General features: G+C 42.4%; 1 pseudogene; it reads left to right on the forward strand.

Moving 5' to 3' along the window:
* The first annotated feature begins 1,426 nt into the window (after positions 1 to 1,426).
* LOC147451426 (tropinone reductase homolog At5g06060 pseudogene) lies at positions 1,427 to 1,954 on the forward strand (annotated as a pseudogene).
* Positions 1,955 to 21,107: the final 19,153 nt, after the last annotated feature.

The following is a 21,107-nucleotide window of genomic DNA, read 5'->3' on the forward strand; positions in this document are numbered from 1 at the left end:
CGTAGATGATTAAAAAAAAAAAAAAAAAAAACCTTCTGGAACCATTCCGCACCGGTGCAGAATGGTTCCAGCAGGTTTCGTAAGAGCAGTCGACTGTGAGGCTAGCGAGAAAAAAGGGACGGACAATAGTTGAAGAGCTGGCCAGTCAGAGGAAGAGTGGGAAGATCTTGTGTGCTGAAGGCGCCAGATCTTGCTACTGAGATCTTGCTGGGGTGTGTGAGCAGTTCCTGGCCTGGGTTGATGCAGATGAGAAGCTAGTGGAAGGGTCCAAGTGGACTTTGACTAGCATGCTATTGGATTGCTGCGTCACCACCAGCAGATTTTCGCCTACCATTGCCATCTCATGGGTCTCGTGTGCTCCAGGCATGGGGTACTCCTTCACCACTTTTGGCAGCTTGGCTAGTAGCTACCGTGTCTGATCCAAGTTGGCGGCCAGCGACGACAGTTGCTAATTTTGCTTTTGCATATTGACAAGGCTCATGAAGATTATTTAATGCTTCCTCATTCGGAAACGCAAGGTGCTGCAGCGGCACATCCATCAGCTTAGGACCCGTCAGCTGCTCCAGGGCTTGGGAGACGTAGTCCTCATGTGCATGAGACTTCTTGCCATAAAGAGATCAAGGACGTTGCAGGATTCATGGAGGCTGATGATCCCAGTGCTAGCTGTGAGCTCATATTGATAATTATGTGAGTAAAAGATATGAGTGTGGATATTGGATATGCGTAGCTAGCTAGAGAATATAGGTAGGTAGATTTACTGCGATGAGCTCTCCTGAACCCGGCCAACGCTATTTAAGTACGTTGCACAGTATCCCTTAAAGAGTGCTGCTGCTCGCCAGATTGTCGTAAAGAGTGCTACTGCTCAGGAATAAGCATAAAGGGTTAACGTCACCATTCACCTTATTAAAGAGCGCGGCCTGTCGATCATGGGACTCTGTTGTTTGCTTGCTCAATGCTTGCTTTATAATTTCCCTTGTGGAGCCACATGCCAATTCGATCAGAGGCTGATTTGTTACATTCTATATTGCACCTTGTACCACCTTCATGATTGCAGGATAAATCATAGCTCCTCATTCTTCACATTGAAGTGAGATTCCAATCATTAGAGACAACAGATAGTGCACAATCAGAGGAAGAGTGGGAAGCTCGAGGAAGATGCTTCATCTCGGGAGCAGGCAATTGAGCAGGGTTTGAGGGCGCTGTGGATGCGACCCTAAGCATCTTGCACCGACTTAAGCTGAGGACAGGGAACCGCCTGTGCCACCCTGAGCTAGAAGCAAAAACACAGATGGCAAAAAACCCTTTAGTGCGACTCTTGAGGCCAGCGAGTATGGGATTTTCTCATGCGCGCTGCCTGTAGGCGGCGCAGTTGCCGCCTCTCTCTCTCTCCACCCCCTCTCTCTCTCGGCCTTATTTTGGTGATGTTTCCTCAGCCTTCAATGGAAAGCTTAATATTTTGGTGAATAATGTGGGCATGAATATAAGAAAGCCTACTATGGAGTACACGGCAAAAGATTTCTCTATGATCATTTCCAGGAATTTCCAGTCATCCTATCAAAATGCTCAGCTAACCCATCCTCTTCTAAAAGCATTGAGAAAGGGAAATGTTGTTTTTGTTTCATCAATAGCAGCCTGCAGGTGTTGTTGCGATTTGGTCCGGTTCTCTGTACGTTGCAAGTAAAGGTGCCATGAATCCAATTGCAAAGAATCTTGCCTATGAGTGCGCCAAGGATGGAATTCGAGTAACCATCGTGGCTCCCTGGTGCTTAAAGATGAGGGCTTAACAAGGCAAACTATATGTTGGACACCTCTACGGCGAGTTGGAGAACCATTCGAAGTTGCCTCAGTTGCAGTGGCATTCTTGTGCCTCCCCACTGCAGGATTTATGAATGGTCAATTTATCACAATCAGTGGTGCTATGTTTGTAAATGGCTTCTTCCCTATAGATGATTGAGATCTGCTGAGTATTCAGTGTCCACAAACAGAGAGAGAGAGAGAGAGAGAGAGAGAGAGAGAGAGAGAGAGAGAGAGAGAGAGAGAGAGAGAGAGAGAGAGAGAGAGAGAGAGAGAGAGAGAGAGAGAGAGAGAGATGGATGTATTCTGCTACATGACAATGTCAATTTCTTAAAATAATTACACTTTGCAAGTAATGTTTTTAGTTTTTTTGCACCCTTCCACTAGTGATTGACTTTTCGATTTGAGTTGAGTTGGTTCCGTGTTGTCCCATGTTGGTTTTATTGATGTGTATTTAGCTTTGTTCATGAATTCATTGGCAGTCATTTGTTCATTTGAGGGATTTGAACTCATGCACGAGATTGCAATGGTAATTCTCATAAGAAGACCAACCAAGCTGCTTCTTGGCTCTTAGCTTCCAAATGTACATATAAGAAAAGAAAACTTCTCCAAGAAATTCAATAAAATGGTGATGGAGGGGAGGCAACACTATTGTGATCGGTGCTATCATGAATGGTGAAGGCCACCTCGGAGGAGCTTGTTTTTGTCAAGCGTGAAACAAGGGATTTTCAATCACATACGCTTGCATCTTGCCAGAGTATTGCACCTAGTGTTTAGGGGTTCTCATGAGGATAAATTATTTATGTACACAAGGTGTCGGCATCTGCTCCCTAAACGTCGCACTGCCCACAAGGCCCCTGCGCCAATACAGGTCTACTGGGAGATTGTATCTTTCTTATGGGTAATACATCACACCATGGCTTTCCAAGACATTTTTTCCAATGAACGAAAATAAAGACGCACGGTGGGCACACTTAATAATTCTTTTGGCTCATAGGTCAAATTTAAAGCACTTGCTAGTATTTATACTAAAAAAATTTAATATTTTACTAGTTTTCTTGAAGACAAGCTCGGAGTGTAGTCAAAATTTTTGCAATTTTAGCCAGTAAAGATACACTAGAAAAGTGTTTTCATCAAACGCTTCATTGCATTGCCCATTTGTGGCCCTCATGTATGGAAGCTAAGAGACAGTTCACAAGGTTATTGATTTGCAAATGGCAGCAACGCAATTTTAGTTTATTTGGTGTGAGAAACATCGAGAACATGAACATATGATTTTTTAGATTTTTAAAAAATACTATTTTTAACCAAAAAAGAGCATGTAGACTACACCAAGTTTATCATTTTTGTGGTTTACCTCCACTTCACGCTTAAGAGGTGGAGAGAAAAGGAAATAGTTCTCAATTAGCAACCAAAAATAGGACCCACAACCAACCATGAATCATACATTCCACAAATCACTTGATCAGCATGTAAATCTTTTTAAAAATAATTTGGAAGCAAGGAGTTTTCCATGTTCCTTCATGTTTGTGCAAGGGGCTAGAGACAAAGATTGACTCAAATACATGTTCAAGACATGGAATGAAATGCAAGTAAGCTTTGATATTCGCTCGAATTTTAGTTCGCCCGAGAAATCTCGCTCGGGCTATGGTAAGACTCAAATAGAGGAGCTCAATTTTATTGAGTCTTGACATGTTGATATTGTTCTTGATGTGTTGCAATTGTTAGATGTACTAGTTTTCACTTTCAATTTGAGTCCAAAGGTGTTATTACCTCTTGATGAATGCTATGCACAAAATTGGATAATTGACTCTAGTGTCAGTTTTCATGTTACTCCTCACAAGGAGTTGTCCTCAAGTTATGCTTCTAGACATGGTTTAGTTAAGTGGGTGATTCTCATCAGCTTGTGTATGTGCAATGGTACTGAGTTCATGTTGGGAGGTGCGAGACATGTGCCAAAGCTACCTAAAATCTTGGTTATAGCTGGACAACATAATGATCTTGGATACATTATAGTGTTTGGCAATGGTTTTTAGATCATCTAAAAAGGTAACTTGGTCATGCTTAAAGGCCAAAATTCTAGCTCATTGTACTCTTTGTATGTCTCTAGTGTGAAAGAGAATTCTATCTATGTAGCCAAGCAGCCTTATACTAAGTTGTGGCATAGCCGGCTTGGTCATATGAGGTAGAAGGGAATAAGGCAGTTACAACCTTTTGGCTATATCATTGTACTAAACTATTCATATTTTAGCTTGTGTGAGCATTGCATATACAGGAAACAAACTAGGCTTACCACTTCGTCATTGGATAGAAAGTTAGGAAATTTTGTAGATTTGGTTTATAGTGATCTATGTGGGCCTATACCGCACAAGTCTCTAGGGGGGCACTATATTTCTTGACTTTCATAGATGACTCTACTCAAAAGGTGTGGGTCTACCTCTTGAAGAGGGAAGATGAACTTTTTGCTAAGTTCCAGAAGTTCCTAGCTATGGTTGAGAACTAGTTATGCAATAATTTGAAAGCTTTGTGCACTAACAATGGGAGAGAGTACATCTCCACTGACTTTTTAATGGCTTAGTGGAGACCTCAAATGGACAAATATTCAAGATTCTCACCAAGAACATCCATACAAGCAAATAGAGGAATGGGAGGCCAATTTGGTTATGTTTTTGTGGGCTTACATAACTTCTTACATAGTGGTTGTGAACTTCACATTGTTTGATTTGATTTATGGAAAAGAGGCAGTGTTACCAATAAATACACATCTTGGAGCCTTAAAATGTATATGGCATGTTAATAAGTCCCATAGGCATATTTTGTAGGATCAAATCACTTGCCTTGAGGCTTTACAAATAAATAGGGAAGCTGCTACCAATTTTTTTATGAAGCAAGGAGAGAAGAGGATTGCCAAGTTCAATCAAAACTTGACAAATAAAGATATACGGTGATGAAGTATGGGAGTTAATTGGCTTTTACCTTCCATAAAAAGTTCAAGAGAAAGTGGACATGACCATACAAGGTATATAAGGATTTTTCTAATGGTATATAACTGTTGGTGAGGACTAATGGTAGGCAATTATGACACAGGGTGAATGGGATTCTTTTAAATCTCTATTTTGACAGACGTGGTTTCTCAATGTGAATCAACTATAGATACTATGGAGTGGGCAACCCACCTAATTGTGGTCTTTTGGTAGCCATGAATAAGACGTTGTACATATGGTAGAGTACATATGTTGATCTCAAATAACAGGTTCACTTAGTGTTGCAGCCTTTCAGAATCAATATGCATGTTTTTTGGTTGCACATGAATGTTCAATGTGGGGGTTGGGAAATGATGGCACAATTAAAAGTAGTCAATGCTAGAAGAGGTGGGAAATGCGGTTATGGATGAAAGCAAAAGCACAACAATGTGCTTCACAATGACAATTGAAGGCAAGTGTAGGCAAGAGAGAGAAAAAGATGTATTATATATGTGGCTTTATAGACCAAAATCCATTTTGGTGCTATATGAAAGGAGTGCTTGGAATTTATTTAAGTGCAAGTTTAAGGTGTTCTATGTGGAGTTTGATGCACTCTCTGACCATATCTTTACATATCATCAACTCGATAATCAAAAGGTTATGGCAGTTTGAAGTGATGGTCTTTCAAAGAACAGATCTGGATTTGGAGTCCCAATGGAAAATATATGGCTATTTGAAATGTTTTCAACGGTCGATTTTTTCATGATTTGGACCGCCCTGGAGTGCATGCATTAGGGTATTTTTTCAGCTTGCTAGGGGTTTAGGCAGTAGTATTTGATGTGAACTACATGGTGTCCATGACGACTTGCCAATCGGATTTATATGTGTGGAGATTTCACGCTTGAAGTTGGTAGTGAACAGGGGCATAGCAAAAATTTGACGACTTGCCAATCGGATTTATATGTGTGGAGGTATTCACAATTGAAGTTGGTAGTGAACAGGGGCAAAGCAAAAAATTTGACTTTCATTGTGAACCCCGTGTGGGTGATTGGAAACCTTAAAGTGCAAGATGAAGACTTGAACTTGAATCCCCAAATGCAGATTTTGCGTTGGTCTTTTTGGCTTGACAATCGTGGCCTTGAACAGTATACTACAATCAATTGAAATTTACCCAAAATCAAAGTGGTTGGGAGAGTTTTTTGTTGGTGGATTTTCAGATGTCCTTCTGAAGGGGAGGAGCTCCTCTTGGTGAGAGCTATGGTGGGCCTTCATCTTTCTCACAAACTATTGACATTGTTGTGCGACAAAAAGTGGGGTGCCTATATAGCAATGTCACCCAATAGCACTCATACTCCAACAAGAGCACCAAAACATAGACCAAATACCTTTCACATAGCCCACAACACCATAATCTTACACTCCAATTGGGCTTTACAATCAACGCCCACCCAAAGGAATGCAACAAGAAGAAGGAAGAACTTGTCCATGCACGGTAGAGCACACACGACGAGTGCAAGAAAGGATAAGAGACCTTCCCCCACAACTATAGAACATCATGAAACCCATAAACTTCACCACACATGCCGGTCAAACAATCCATCACATGTCTTGCATAGTAGAAACCCTTGCAAGCTACCACATAGTGAGCATTGTCATAAAAATTTTGTATCTTCCACATTGTAGTTCCAATCAGGACACTCCAATGCTTCAAAGAATCTTCAAAAGAAAACCAACAAGAGTTTTGAACACATCAAAAGCTGATTCTACTCACCACTATACTCAAAATCAATACCACCATAGAGTTGTACCAGTAAAGCTACACGTAGACAATGGCATCCGAGGGCAATATGTGTGAGAAACAGAAGAAAGGGCTTCAAACGACCCAAATTAGCAAAAATTTTGATGTTTTGTTTTTGTTTGGCTCATTTATGCATGACCTAATTCGGCTTGACTCAAATTTAACCAGAACTTGGCCCATATACATGCATAGCATCTAGAAACGTGCACCAACGAGCGAAACGAGGCACCCCTTGTTATGGCAATCCCCTTCCCATGCATATGTGCATACCAAAAATGGTACTTGGGACCACCCTAAGCACATCCTTGCTTTAGATCGTGACTTACATACGCACACATATTGACACTATGTACACATCTTTGGGCTTTAAAAAAAATGCACAACAAAGTCTGTTAACGGGGGTGGACGCTAGCTCTGTTGGTTGTTGGAGGCACTTGGGGGACTATTCCCGCTTGGGAGGCTATGCCTTGGCCAAAATGAGGCTCGATTTTGTTATGTAAAAAAAAAGAAGGTGGAAAGGAAACAAGGGCACCCACTTACATTTGCCTTGGGCCTCAACTCAAAGGCTAAAATATAGAAAGATGTGTTGCATGTGCATACAAGGAAAGTGAAAGGGAGAGAAATCCTACTTGTTGGGGATAAAGAAGGATCTTTTTTGGGTAGAAAAGGGAAGGAGAGGAGAGAAAAACGAAGCAAAAGGGGGGGGGGGGGGGGGGGGGGGGGGGGCTCTCGCTTGCACTGAATCTTGGAAGATGGAGAAGGGTTTTTTTGGAAAGAAGAAGAACTGAGTTTTGAAGGGAAAATGGCTCCATCATTATACACCCTTGGTTGATGCAAACAAGGCTATCATAGACATCTCTTGTGTTGTCTCTATTTCCTTCTCTATCTCTCTCTTGGTTTTGTGAAAATCAAGGGGTTGTGTGTGTGTGTGTGTGTGTGTACCTGTTTTTGTGAGTGCGCGGATGCGGTGCGTGTGCGGAGAGTGAGAAGGAGAGAGAGAGGGACAAAGAGCAGGACACAGGATGTGGGGTGGAGCTCCCAAATCTCACTGTATGAGTACCATGTGAGAGTGTGAGTGAGAGCTCCTTATTCTTTGTATGTATAAAGAATAAGGAGATAAATGTGGGCAGCCGGACACTGGCCGGTGGACATGGGTAAAGCACGGTGAGGCACACCACCTTTACCTAACATTCTCCCACTAAAGGCTGTGTGCCGATAAGTGGCGAGAAGACTAGCCTACAACTAGTATATACAAGAGGTGAGAGAAGACGGCTCTCAACCTATGCTCACTGGCTCACTTTGTAACCGCTCTAGTGTAGATGCAACATGCATACCACTACGGCTAGAGCTACGATGACACTCCTGATACAGGTATCGAGTGACGACCTACATGGCTCCACAATGCACAATGCCAGTGTCAGTCATCGCACGACTGACAACTCCCACTGCAAATGCACCAACCGCATAAGCAAGATCAGGTCTCCAGACCAAAAGGTCAGACATGAGAGACCCAGAGCCGACAAAACATGCACTATGTGTGCCAACCTATCCCTGTCAGCAACCTCAGTGAAATATGCATCCTCATCAGGAACCACCTGACTATGCATCACTATGTCAGCATCCTCTGGCAAAGGCATATCTACTGAGAATGACTGCAAAACCGAAAAATCAGCACCACTGCAATCACACACAGCTGTCTGAAGGACACTGTCGCCCTCAAACGTATCAGATGCATCATAGAACAATGCATCAGTCTCTGGCTCAATCGATGTCATCTCAACTGATGACTGGCAAAGCTGTGCATCCCCAGAGATACCATTGTCTGCGTGAACATCACCACAAGACAAATGCACAACCTGTTGTGTCTCACAAGAGCCTGCCTGCTCTAATTGCCTAACCTCAGTAGGCACACACACAACTGTCTCACTGCTCTGCTGACACAAAGGCAAGGCAGCATGCAACCCACTAGCAAAGGAAACATGTCTCTGCTGTCTACATGGCTGCAACAATGTCACAGAGATAGTGCCATCTCTCACGTGACTAACATGCATCGGATATGTGCTATCAACACTAACACCTTTAGCTAAAACAAGCTGTCCACTATGCAAACTAAAACCGTGCTCATCTAGCACAACATGGCACCCACTGTTTCTCAATTGACTCATGGAGACCAAACTCCTAGTCAAACTCGGCACATGGAGAACATGCCTCAGCACTAGCATTGCTCCACTCGGCAATGAAATCCGAACATCTCCTACACCAACAATGTCATGGACTGAACCATCAGTCAAGCGCACAGGTCCAAGCAAACCACTAGCATACGAGAAAAAGTACTCGCGTCTCGGCTAGACGTGAGATGAAGCATCGGTATCTAGCATCCACTGTGAAGGTAATGTGCAATCGCATGACATGAGAACCTCAGGAGTAAACATGGAAGCAAGAACGACCTCACCGTCGTGTGTAGCCTCATACACAACATTTGCCTCCGATGTAGTCAAAGCTGAAGCATCCAACTTGTACTGACGTTTGCGCTGTCGCATCTTGCGAAAACAACGCCTCTGAATGTGTCTTGTGTTTCCACAATGCCAACAAGTGTGTAGTCTCCGTCTCTGAGACCTGCATCTCCCTCTAGGTGCATCTCTGGACTGTGAGGTGCCATATCTCTGACACAACAACTGCCATAAATCTCTAGTTGTACGTGCATGCATAACTATGCAATAGACACAACAACTGCCATAAATCTCTAGTTGTACGTGCATGCATAACTATGCAATAGACTGACTCTACTAGGCTCAACATAATCGTCGACCGCGCTAGTGCATCCAAGTCCTCCCACGCACTGTCAGACATGGACTCTGGCCTCGCATCCTTGCCCTGCAGTGGCAATGCCTGGCCCAAACAAGTCAATGCATCAAGCATATGCGAGCTCCACCATGCGAAATTTGACCCATCAAATCTCGTGACAAAGAGCTCAAACTCTGACGTGCATACTGCCATGTCTGGCAACCTGTACAACCAAAGAGCAGTAAAACCAATCCAAAAAACTGTCGGCAACCACACAATTGAGACAGAACAAAAAAAAGCAAGTGCGGAATAGCTCGATGCACAAAGTACGCAGAAGGTCTCCCACTAGAATCACAATCTATGGGCAAAAGAGATGGATGTGCAATACACGCCGCAATCCAAACTGCCAAACACTATGGCAAACAATGCTTGAGATAACAAAACTCTCCCACCCGAGAGAAAACCACTGTCTCAAGCAAAGAAGGTGACCAAGAGGTCAAGCGCACTAGCCTCTACAATAGGCATACATATCTGGCAAAATTTTGGCAAAGTCTCCTCTATAACTGGAGTAAAAAACTCAACAGTAAATCGCAATGGAGACAACAACAAATGCCCAAATGGCCAATCCGGGAATGTACTCGTACGGAATCACCTCACAAAGTCATACACAGAGCCAAACCACTCTAGCCGGAGTATCACTCAACGGCGCTACAAATGACATACATATGTGAGTGAAAAACTGCTGCCAAAATGTGTCAATGGATGACCAATGTGCCAGATAACCATAGCATACACAACTCCTCACTCCTACGAGAGTGGGTACAAGAACACCAAAGTGTGTCCAAACTGACAAAACCTGTCAATGTGAGAGCCAAGCTCGATCACAAACTATGGCGAGTAATCTCCAACCACTATCCCACAAAAGCATACACAAAGCAAAAGCTCAAGACACCTGTTGTGTCGAAACCGGTATGCAAGCCAAAACACTGCAGAAGATGTCCTCAACTGCAAATGGCAACACCTGTGGGAGTACTAGACTCAACCTGTAGCCGGGAGTCAAAACTAGAAGCTCCAAATGGCCGAGCACACACAGCTCAAGACCAAAAAAGCAAAGCAAAACATGCTCGCGATGCACCACCCAAAAGGAAAAACACTGCACACAAATCCTGAGTGCTATAAGCAATCGCAATCTCGATCGCACCAACAATGCGCATAAAACTCCTGGGAAAATTTCGCCAGAGTTTTGTCAGTAAAATGGCCACAAAACCAGTAACCAAACTGACTGCACGCTCAAAACCATGAGGAACCAAAGCGCATCAAACCGCACTCCAAATGCATGCACCAATCTCCACACTTTGCATACATCATTGCAAACACCTGCAAATCTAGTACACAAATATCTGCTCTACCTATGACTGCCCAAAAAACTGTGTCTCTCAAGAGACCGCTTTGATGGTGTGTAAACGCCTCCGTACTTCGTTGCCCAAGTCTACCAAAAAACCCTCGAACCACAAGCTTAACACAAGCTGCAATTGCATCTTCAACTCAAAATTTATGCACTCAACTTCAAGCATCTCCTGTGCTTCCAAAAGTGCATCAAATTTGCACACAATGCGACAACATAAAATCTGAAATTTCTGTATACAGTCAGTCTGAGCTGAATATCAGCAAAACGGTGAGGAATTTGCAAAAAGTTCCTTCTGCAAAGTTGTAGACCACGTCGCAATGGATGGGCTCCTAGAATGGAATTCTCAGATCTGCATTCTACAAGGAGAAAAATGAATCTGAAAACAGTGCTGCTGCGCACACAGTTTTAGGGCAACACCTTCACTTACACACAGTCTTCCACACTCCTCTCTGAGCTTCCACAAGAGCATACATCACTCTCAACTGAGCTCACAAGCTCCCATTGCATTCTCACAAAGCTTCCGAGCTTTCTTAATCTCTCTACCGTCGAGAGCGAGCGAGCTATCGCCTCGAAGCTCTCGAAGCCGTCGTGCTCTCCACGGTCACCACAGCTCTGATACCAATTGTGAGTGCACGGATTCGGTGCGTGTGCGGAGAGTGAGAAGGAGAGAGAGAGGGACAAAGAGCAAGACAAAGGATGTGGGGTGGAGCTCCCAAATCTCACTGTATGAGTACCATGTGAGAGTGTGAGTGAGAGCTCCTTATTGTTTGTATGTATAAAGAATAAGGAGATAAATGTGGGCAGCCGGACACTGGCCGGCGGACATGGGTAAAGCATGGTGAGGCACACCGCCTTTACCTAATAGTTTTATCACAATTAATAAGACATAAATGAACTTTTACATTCAAAAGATAGCTGGCTTTCGAGAAAAGGCAAAAATTATTACAAAAACAACTCAGTCTTAGAATTATTCTTTTACATGGCATACAACAATGAAGCGAAATTCTAGTATAAAGTGGTAGGAGCAAGTGTACTCTGGCACAGACGATAGCTTTAAGCCAAAAAAAAATCCAAGAAAGGATAGAGTCCTCATCTGCATCCATCCAAACAAGACAACAAATATGTTAGCCTTGGATGTGTTTTATAGGTGTCAATGGACTATATCATTTGTTATCCATGTCCAACTTACAACTTTTATTAAAAAAACATCACTGTATCAAATAGTTTTTTTTGTACTTACAGTAAGAATGCAGTGTGGGATGCTCTTCCCAGTCTAACACCATATCCTTGGCCATGTACACATGTTGAACCTTAGCTAGCCAGCCATTGTCGGTCACTTTGAAAGCAAGAACACGACCTTTCCAATGGTTTTTTACTTCATCGTGTTTAGTTCTCTTCACTCTGTGTACACCTTTGCATGAAGGAAGCATTGTTACCCAGTCATTCACATGAAAAGATATGGGCTTCCAAAGACCATCCTCTCTAACGTTATGAAAGTCACAAGAAGTTATGTTATGTGAAGGGCGACGTGCAAAAGACATCATGGAAACTCAGAGATTAGAGAAGAAGAAAGAAAGTATAGACGGAAAGACTTAAACCTCTCACAAACTAGAGAGAGAGAGCGAGAAAGGTATACGTTTGAAAAAGTTGGTGATTTGTCATTAATGCCCTTGTTTTGAGAGCCTTCTGGCATAGATTTCGTATCTTTTGACAACGCTTTTGTGAAATATAAAATAGAATAAAGACGAGACTTCATTACTTTGAGCCGCAAATTTAATGAGCTCTCTCGCCGAAAGCACCCAAATATAGTAGTTTCAGCCTTATGATAAAAACATTTAGCGGTTCTCCGTCAAAATAGGACCACCAAAACCCACAATTGAGGAGAGAAGAGTGCCATACTTTTGTATACGTGTCAAATTGTTGGAATTAGGGTTGCAGAGAAACACACACAGCTTGGAGAAGACGAAGGAAGCTCAAGGCACACAATAGAGAGTGTGTTACTTAGTGTGCAATGGAAAGATAGTTAGCCCTAGAGTGATGGGCGTATATACAATGCACGGGGGAAAAAACCTCCTAAAGAGGGAAAAAATGCCCCGGCGGTCCTAGTGTGTTCACACACATCACTACTACATGTATATGGTAACAAATCCCCCCTAGAGTGATGCGGTGAACGAGAGCTGGCACATGAGTAAAGGGAAGTGCCATGCCCTGAGGACAGGATCAGTCCACAAAGGGGAGTAAGCCCAAAGCTTTGCGGAAAGCTTCAAGCTTCTCACGAGACAATGCCTTTGTGAAAAGATCTGCAAGGTTGTCCTGTGTTGGCACATAAGCCAAGCTGATCTCTCCTGCTGAGAGCCTCTCCCTGACATAGTGGTAATGCACCTCAATGTGCTTTGTGCGAGCATGAAAAACTGGGTTCCTCGCAACTGCCAATGCGCTCTAACTGTCAGTGTAGATAGTGTTGGCAGTGTCCTGTCCAACACCCAAGTCAGCCATAAGGCTTCTGAGCCATACACACTCAACCGTAGCTGTAAAGACTGCCCTGGACTCAGCCTCACAACTCGAAGTGGCCACAGTAGGTTGCTTCTTGCTCAACCATGATATACATGAACTGCCAAGCATGAAACAAAAACCACTTGTGGACACTCGCGTGTCAAAACAACCAGCCCAATCTGAGTCCGAAAAAGCATGTAAGTCTGGCGGCAATGATCCCCCCTTGGGATAAAACAAGCCAAGATGTAAAGTGCCACTAAGGTAGAGGAAAATCCTCTTAACAGCCTGCCAATGCTTAGACCCTGGGCTATGCATAAATCTGCTGACCTGCGAGACTGCAAACTGAATATCTGGCCTCGTGTTGCATACATAAATGAGGCAGCCAACAGCAGTTTGGTAAAGAGTGACATCAGCAGGATCGCCAGCATCATGTAGACTCAACTTCAAACCTGTTTCCATGGGAGTGGCAATAGGTTTGCAATCCTCAAGTCCAAACTTACATAGCAATGTCTCTATGTAACTTTTCTAACACAAGGCAATACCACCATCACACTGCTTAAACTGTATACCCAAGTAATGATGCAACAGCCCCAAATCTTTCATCTTGAAAGTAGCATTCAAATCAGCCTTAAATTCAGCAATATGTCTCTCATTTGGTCCAGTGATCAGCAAATCATCAACATAAAGAACCACAATGAGAAGTACATTTGCCTCATTGGAACTTACATTCGTATTTCCACCACTGAAAAGAGGCAACACAGTGTCATAAATGTCCTGTGAGCTTACATTACTGTCTCTAGTACATGACAGCAAGGGCTGAACAAAATCTTCCACAAACACTACATTCCGTGAAACCAGAATACGTTTTGTTTGCGGATGATACAACCTGTAACCTTTGCTTTCAGCACTATAACCAACAAAAATACATTTGACAGCCTTATCATCCAATTTTCTGTGCTGCACTTGTGGCACCAAAGCATATGCCAAACAGCCAAAAACACGCATTTGCTCAATAGAAGGTTTTCTATCATGCCATGCTTCATATGGAGTAATAGACTGCAAAGCTTTCGTAGGACACTTGTTAAGTACATAAGTGGCACACATGATGGCCTCAAGCCAAAAAGAATGCGGCAAAGCTTGACTTTTGACCATACATCGTGCCATTTCCGTTAGTGACCTGTTTTTCCTCTCAGCAACACCATTTTGCTGAGGTGTATAAGGCACTGTACATTGGTGTTTTATCCCACGACTAGCCAGAAATGCATTAAATTCATGAGACATATACTCCCCCCCTCGATCGGAACGGAGGGTGCCCATAGTACATTTTGAGACATTTTCAGCCATAGCTAAAAATTGTTTGAAGCACATAAAAACTTCGGACTTCGCTTTAAGCGGAAATACCCATGCATGCCTGGAGTAATCATCAATGAAAGTCACGAAGTACAGGTAATTGCCCAAGGACGGAGTTTGCATGGGCCCACAAACATCACTATGCACAAGCTGCAACCTGCATGTGGCCCTAACTGAACCATCCTTTGGAAACTTAGAACGCTGCATTTTACCCAGAATACAGCCTTCACAAACATGTTTGACAGGTGCTTCAAGAGGCGGCAAAGAAGCAACCATATCAGATTTTTGCAAACGCAGCAAACTAGCAAAATTCAGATGACCAAAACGTGCATGCCAAAGTTTTGCATCTGAAATAGCCCTTGAATCTGCAACAGCATTTGCAAAATTTTGTCCACACTTGTCATACAAAGTGAGCTTATACAGCCCACGGCACAAAAGCCCAGATGCAACAATTTCATCACCAAAACTGAGATCATGAACTGTACATCTGTCATCCACAAATTTGACTACAAGTCCAAGTCTAGCAAGTGCGGATACAGACAAGAGATTCTTCTTGATCCCAGGTACATAAAGTGCATCAACAAGTGTGAAGGAACTGCCATTAGCAGCAGTGAGCACAATCTTTCCATCTCCCTGAACTGGATAAGAGGCGTTGTTGGCACAAGTGACTGAATTCCCATGAGGGACAGACTCGAGAGAGGTAAACAATTCACGATGTGAGGTAATGTGCTTTGTAGCACCACTGTCGAAATACCACACATGTGAATCTGCAGCAACTGACAAGCATGCATCATGGACAGCAGGATTGTAAGTGCACTCTACGCTAAAAGCCCATTCTGCATCAACATCAGCATCACAATCTCCTTTCATAGAAGACTCAACAATGGCTGCATTTGTACTGGAACCAGCATTTGCAGTGGAACCACCCTCTTTCTTCTTAGCCTCTTTGGCCTTCAACTTAGGACACGACTTGATCAAATGATCATTGGCTTTACAATAATGGCAATGCATCTTCTTTTTGCCCTTATCACCAGAATTGCCAGACGAAGTGCTGCCAGCAGAAGCATTAGGAATAGAATTTTTGCCACTCGCAGCAGAACCATAAGAAGTGGCTGCATTACTGTTACCACCCTTTCTTTGAGAAGCAATAAAAGCCTGTTCAACTGCATGCTGCCTAGTCTTGTTTTTTCTAGAAAGTGACTCTTGCAACAGCAATGTGCATAATGCATCAAACTTGACAACTTCAGGATTTCCTTGGGTCATCAGTCTCCAAGTACTAGCAAAAGTCTGGTAGGAATCTGGTAAGGCATCAAGAACAGTCTACACAAGGGAACTGTCCGAAATGACTTCACCTGCAGAAATGAGTTGCTCATTGATATCCTTGACACTAGCAAGGAAAGTGTCCATATCATCTTCCTCATGCATAATCTTTGACTCTAGCTCTTTACGCAGCAAAGCAATTTTAGCCTCATTGCGGCTTGCATAAAGACCTGCTAGAATATCCCAAGCCTGTTTTGCAGATTTTGCTGAACGGATGTGAGGAATAATGGTGCGCTTCACAGACAACGCAATCAATGCATGAGCCTGCGCATCCTTAACATCCCAATGAGCTTGTTCTGCCGTAGGCAAAACAACTCTAACAGCTGCAATCCTTGCAGCAAGACCTGCAACATCCTCAATATCGCCTACATCTTCAGAACCAAGACATACATCAATGCCCTGCACAATGTTCCAGACACCTTTTGACACAAGAACATGTTGCATCATATAAGCCCACATAGGGTAGTTGTCCCCATCCAACCTGTCCTCAGCAGCAAACATCTTGAACACATCTGTGTTGTTGTTGTCAGCCATGGTAAATGCTGCACCTGATGTGAAAACTGCCCGAAAATAGGAGAAATGGAGCGGGAACAACATGTGCTATATAGCACAAACCGTAGAAGACTATAAGGCACCTGTTATGCAGAAAACGGCACTGACAGAAAATCTGCACAAAATGACAAAATAGCCTGTGCAGTACTGCCCGTAGTGGAAACGGAGGCCGAAATGAGCCCAAATCAAAATTCTGAGCAGACCGAGCTCTTCGAGCTCACCCAAAATATTTATCGACCTGCGAACGCTCACCAAAGCTCACTAAAATCGGAGAAAGTGAGCAGGCGTGTGCTGGAGCAGCTGGCGACTAAGCCCGGGAGGACGTGACCTGCTCTGATACCAATTGTTGGAATTAGGGTTGCAGAGAAACACACACAGCTTGGAGAAGACGAAGGAAGCTCAAGGCACACAATAGAGAGTGTGTTACTTAGTGTGCAATGGAAAGATAGTTAGCCCTAGAGTGATGGGCGTATATACAATGCACGGGGGAAAAAACCTCCTAAAGAGGGAAAAAATGCCCCGGCGGTCCTAGTGTGTTCACACACATCACTACCACATGTATATGGTAACACAAATAACTATTGGACTATTCCTTAATCCTTAGATTAACAAACAGCCCTTTTTGAGTCGTTTTTGGCCCTAATGAGAGAGGAAGCATATGTCAACGTATGATGCATGCAAGGAAGTAAACTCCTGGATAAGGGAGTGCCAAAACATGAATGCCAGTTCATAAGTGCATGAAAAATTGTCCTAAGATCTCACTCAAATTTAAAAACATCTAAGCAAGGGTGGGAATGGAAGGAAAAGTGGATAGAAGGGCATGTGAATGGAAAAGGGGCTTAGAACATTCATTTTCTTCTTCAAAAGTTCCAAAAGAGTCCAAGTTCCGATGCTCACACTCTCATAGTTTGGACTCTTTCACCTTTTCTTAGAACTCAAAGTTATTATTATTGAATAAGGAGGAAAAATTAGTCTTTGCTACATCGGTCATAGCTCAGCCATTCGATGTTGGATTGCAAAAAAAGAAATTCAAAATTTAGCTCTTTTCAAGGTCTACAAATTTGTAGGAGAAATTGAAAGCTAATTCCTAGATTATAGAGGTCATTTGATGAGATGATCAAAAATCGTCCAAAATTTCAGGAACCTCCTCTAGTATTCCATGTACTACTATGCTAAGGAGCTTCTTCTTATTAAGCTCATAGCCAAAATCCCTATGGATTCCACTCCTTTTCTTTGCAATACACTTGTATTGATTATTCATGGATGCTTGGAAGAATAGGAAAATGATATATGATGAACAAAGAATCCGCTAAGTTGCTTGGGTCATGGAGATCTTAGCCTCCACGGTGTTAGTGTACTCAAGCTTCTCTTTGTTGCTCAAGAGCATGAGTAATGAAAAGCCTTTTAAGGGGGGGTCGGTCTTATAAAATCTGACCCTTGATTTTGTGTCATCTCATGTTAATTATCTTCTCCTTAATTTTGGTTATAACCATGCTTATGTGGAAATAATGCCTGGTTACGCACCCAAAACTGTAACCTGTGATAAGGTGAGTCTATGCTTAAATCAAGCTAAACCTTATTAAGGTTTCAATGAAAGTTTAGAAAACCGTTGTGCAATGCACTTCCTCACATTTGTGAAGTTATTTTAGGTCTAATTAGAAATTTTTCTAATAAATCTCTAAAACAGTCATTGGAAGCAATTGGACTATGTCATCGCTTCCAAGAGAGTTACTCAAAATTGAGAAGTAACATTCATAGCACGCGGTCTATGATATGTTGATTATTTCTCTTAAATATGAAGGTATTCCATGGATAAAAAAGAAGCAACCTTTAGTTGATATTCTTTTACCAAGTATTAAAGAAAGTAGCATGTTTATCCCATTTCAAACATTATGGCTTTGAAGTATTTCCTGGCATGGGACCAACTCAAGAGGAGCTCTCAAGGTCACTATGGCGACCAAAGTTGTGTGACACTTGCAAGGCACTTTGTGATTCATGCTTGTACAAAAGAACAGGAGGTTTTATGTGCAATTGCTTCCACCAAAGCTCTTTGGAGCCAGCACCTGGAGTTGTGTTTCATCAACTAGGGGTTGGACCCTTTTGCACCAAGTCTCCGTAATCCTATGCTTTGCTTTTTATCAAAACCTTATATTTGTATGTGCTTGGTAGTTTAGCACTTTCAAGAGGAGAAAGGAGCACTCAAATCATTTTCAATAATACTCTTAGAAGAAGGACAAGTATTGAACATATATGTGTCGAAAGGATTCCACCATGGACCTTAAGTAGGAACACAAGAGATGCTCATACCCTACTTCCTCCTTTGTTTGCTATGCCTCTCAACTTGACCATAAACCTTGAGCATAAGAAAACTAAAAGTTGAGATGCATTACTAATCAATGAGCATGCCTTTCTTATAGCTAATCAACTTCTAGGGCCCTTCTTCTGCTCTTCACATCCAACTATGCTCAATTCGTCAAATTGAAGAGCAATCAAACACGAGGATACCTCAATAGCCCAACAACATCAACACCATGAAATTTTACTTAGAAGTCATGATGTTCTCTTCCGTTGCCCAATTAAAAATACTCTTAGGCAATGCTCACATGCAAGGCTTACTTGAACTCGAGCTATTTTAAACTATGTCATGGGTTTTTTTAGGCTTTCAAGAAGCTACATACGAGTAAGCCTCAAGTTAGAGCCTCTCAATATATATTTTTTGATTCATTGGACTCTTTCATTTACCATATATTCTTGCAAAGTTTCCCTCCTAAGTTTCATTGCCTCATCCAAGTTCACTTTTGAGCCTATACTTGGCTAAAAATGCTCAAGGACATGCTCAAAGTGTCTAGTGGTGCACTAACTAGCTAGAGAGAGAGAGAGAGAGAGAGAGAGAGAGAGAGAGAGAGAGAGTAGAGACTAATAATCAAGGATCTAATGATGATTCGGAAATTCTAATCATGCTAATGGATCTGATACCATACTTTGATATTATGGTGGATAAAGAAGAGTTGCATTCACACTATTGACATGCTAATCACAACACTAATTGATCGATGAAAATTGAGTAGAGTGTAGACACAAAATGAACTAGATTACTTTGTTAAAATAAGTATAAAAGAGATGCTTATATAGCACTAGAGAGGCATCTCTTGCTTACCTCATGCATGGTAGCTTGAAACAAGCTATTCTAAGTACCAAACTCAAATTTGCATATTCAGGTGTTTGATTCATGCTTACATGACTCCTACATGTGATATTATTCTTTGGAAATGCTCTACATGGGATAGTCTATGACCAATGCCTCTTTTGAAAATGCTACACATGCCATATGCCACTTAGGATGCCTAATAGAGTAGGGATATGCTCCATGGTGGCTCTGGGACAAAGCCTACAAAACTTACACAGCCTGTAGGCCTTTGAGTTGAGCTTTTGGGTCCACAAGTCCATTGAATCTCATTGACCTAAAGAAGCTCCCAAACTAGGCTTGCCAGAAACATTTTTCCTAAGAAAAGAACTTAAGGGCATGCCTAAAACTCTCCCAGTTAATTGGTGAAATTTTGAAGCATTTGTGATCATTTACACCAGAACTTGTAAAATTTTGCCGATTTTCTTCCAGGCAAGCTCAAAATCTAGCCAAGACTTTGCAATTTTAGCCGATTAAAAGTACACTCAACCATTGTTTTTGCAACCATTGTCTTGAAGCTCCATAATCCATTTCAACATGCTCAAGCTCTCAACTTAGCAAACTCCTTGTTGTGCCCAAGCTGACAACCATAGCAGCTTTGATACCATTGGAAGGCAATGCATGTGTGTGTGTGTGCACACATAGATAGAGAGATAAATTTTATTATCGTCCTCCAAGGTCAAATATGACCCATTGTACCAAAAATGCATGTGATGGATGTACTACAAGTGGGGCTGATCATTGATTTTTGATGCTCCAAGATCGTGGTGATGAGAACGGCAATGGCGAGCCCGCACTCTGGTTGGGAGAGGAAAATGTGTAGGTCTAAGTCATGACTGAAAATGTGAGGAAAGCAAACTTGGATGTGAACAAAAGCTGAGCACTTTAGTAGTGTGTGGTACTTAGACTCTTGAACTTGCAGTGGGCATAATGTGCATAGTCGATGGGATTCTTCTCCATTGCCCCAACACCCCAGCTCACATCGAAGGGAGTGGGAGCTAAGTTGAATGGCTATGATAGGGTGTGTTGTGGATAAGGGGATAGGTCAAGGATATAAGGGCCAGTATGGTTTCCTCTTTTGGTGAAGAACATGGTTTTTGTAGTTGGGGGAAATATGGGTGGTGTAATGTATGAAACGTGACGCTCGATGCTATAGAAAAGCTTCATTCATGTAGGGGTGTATTGAGACATCATATAGCAGGTATAATGCATCCGATCTTCCAAACCACTTCTTTATATCTTGCATCCATCATGTGCTCAAGATCTTGCTTTTATTTTTTTGCTCGCTTTCCATGCAATTGTAGGAAGGCTTTGGGTGGAGCTCTCCACAATAGATAGATGTATAGCTCCTTAATCTTGTATGATGAAAATTGAGATAAAGAGATAAACCTTGTACTCTCTCTTCCTCTCCCAAGGCTATATCTTACTTATCGAGAATTCTCTCAACTTTCATCTCGCATT

This window comes from Adiantum capillus-veneris, chromosome 9 (genome assembly GCF_014529385.1).
Source record: "Adiantum capillus-veneris isolate H3 chromosome 9, ASM1452938v2, whole genome shotgun sequence".
NCBI lineage: Eukaryota > Viridiplantae > Streptophyta > Polypodiopsida > Polypodiales > Pteridaceae > Adiantum > Adiantum capillus-veneris.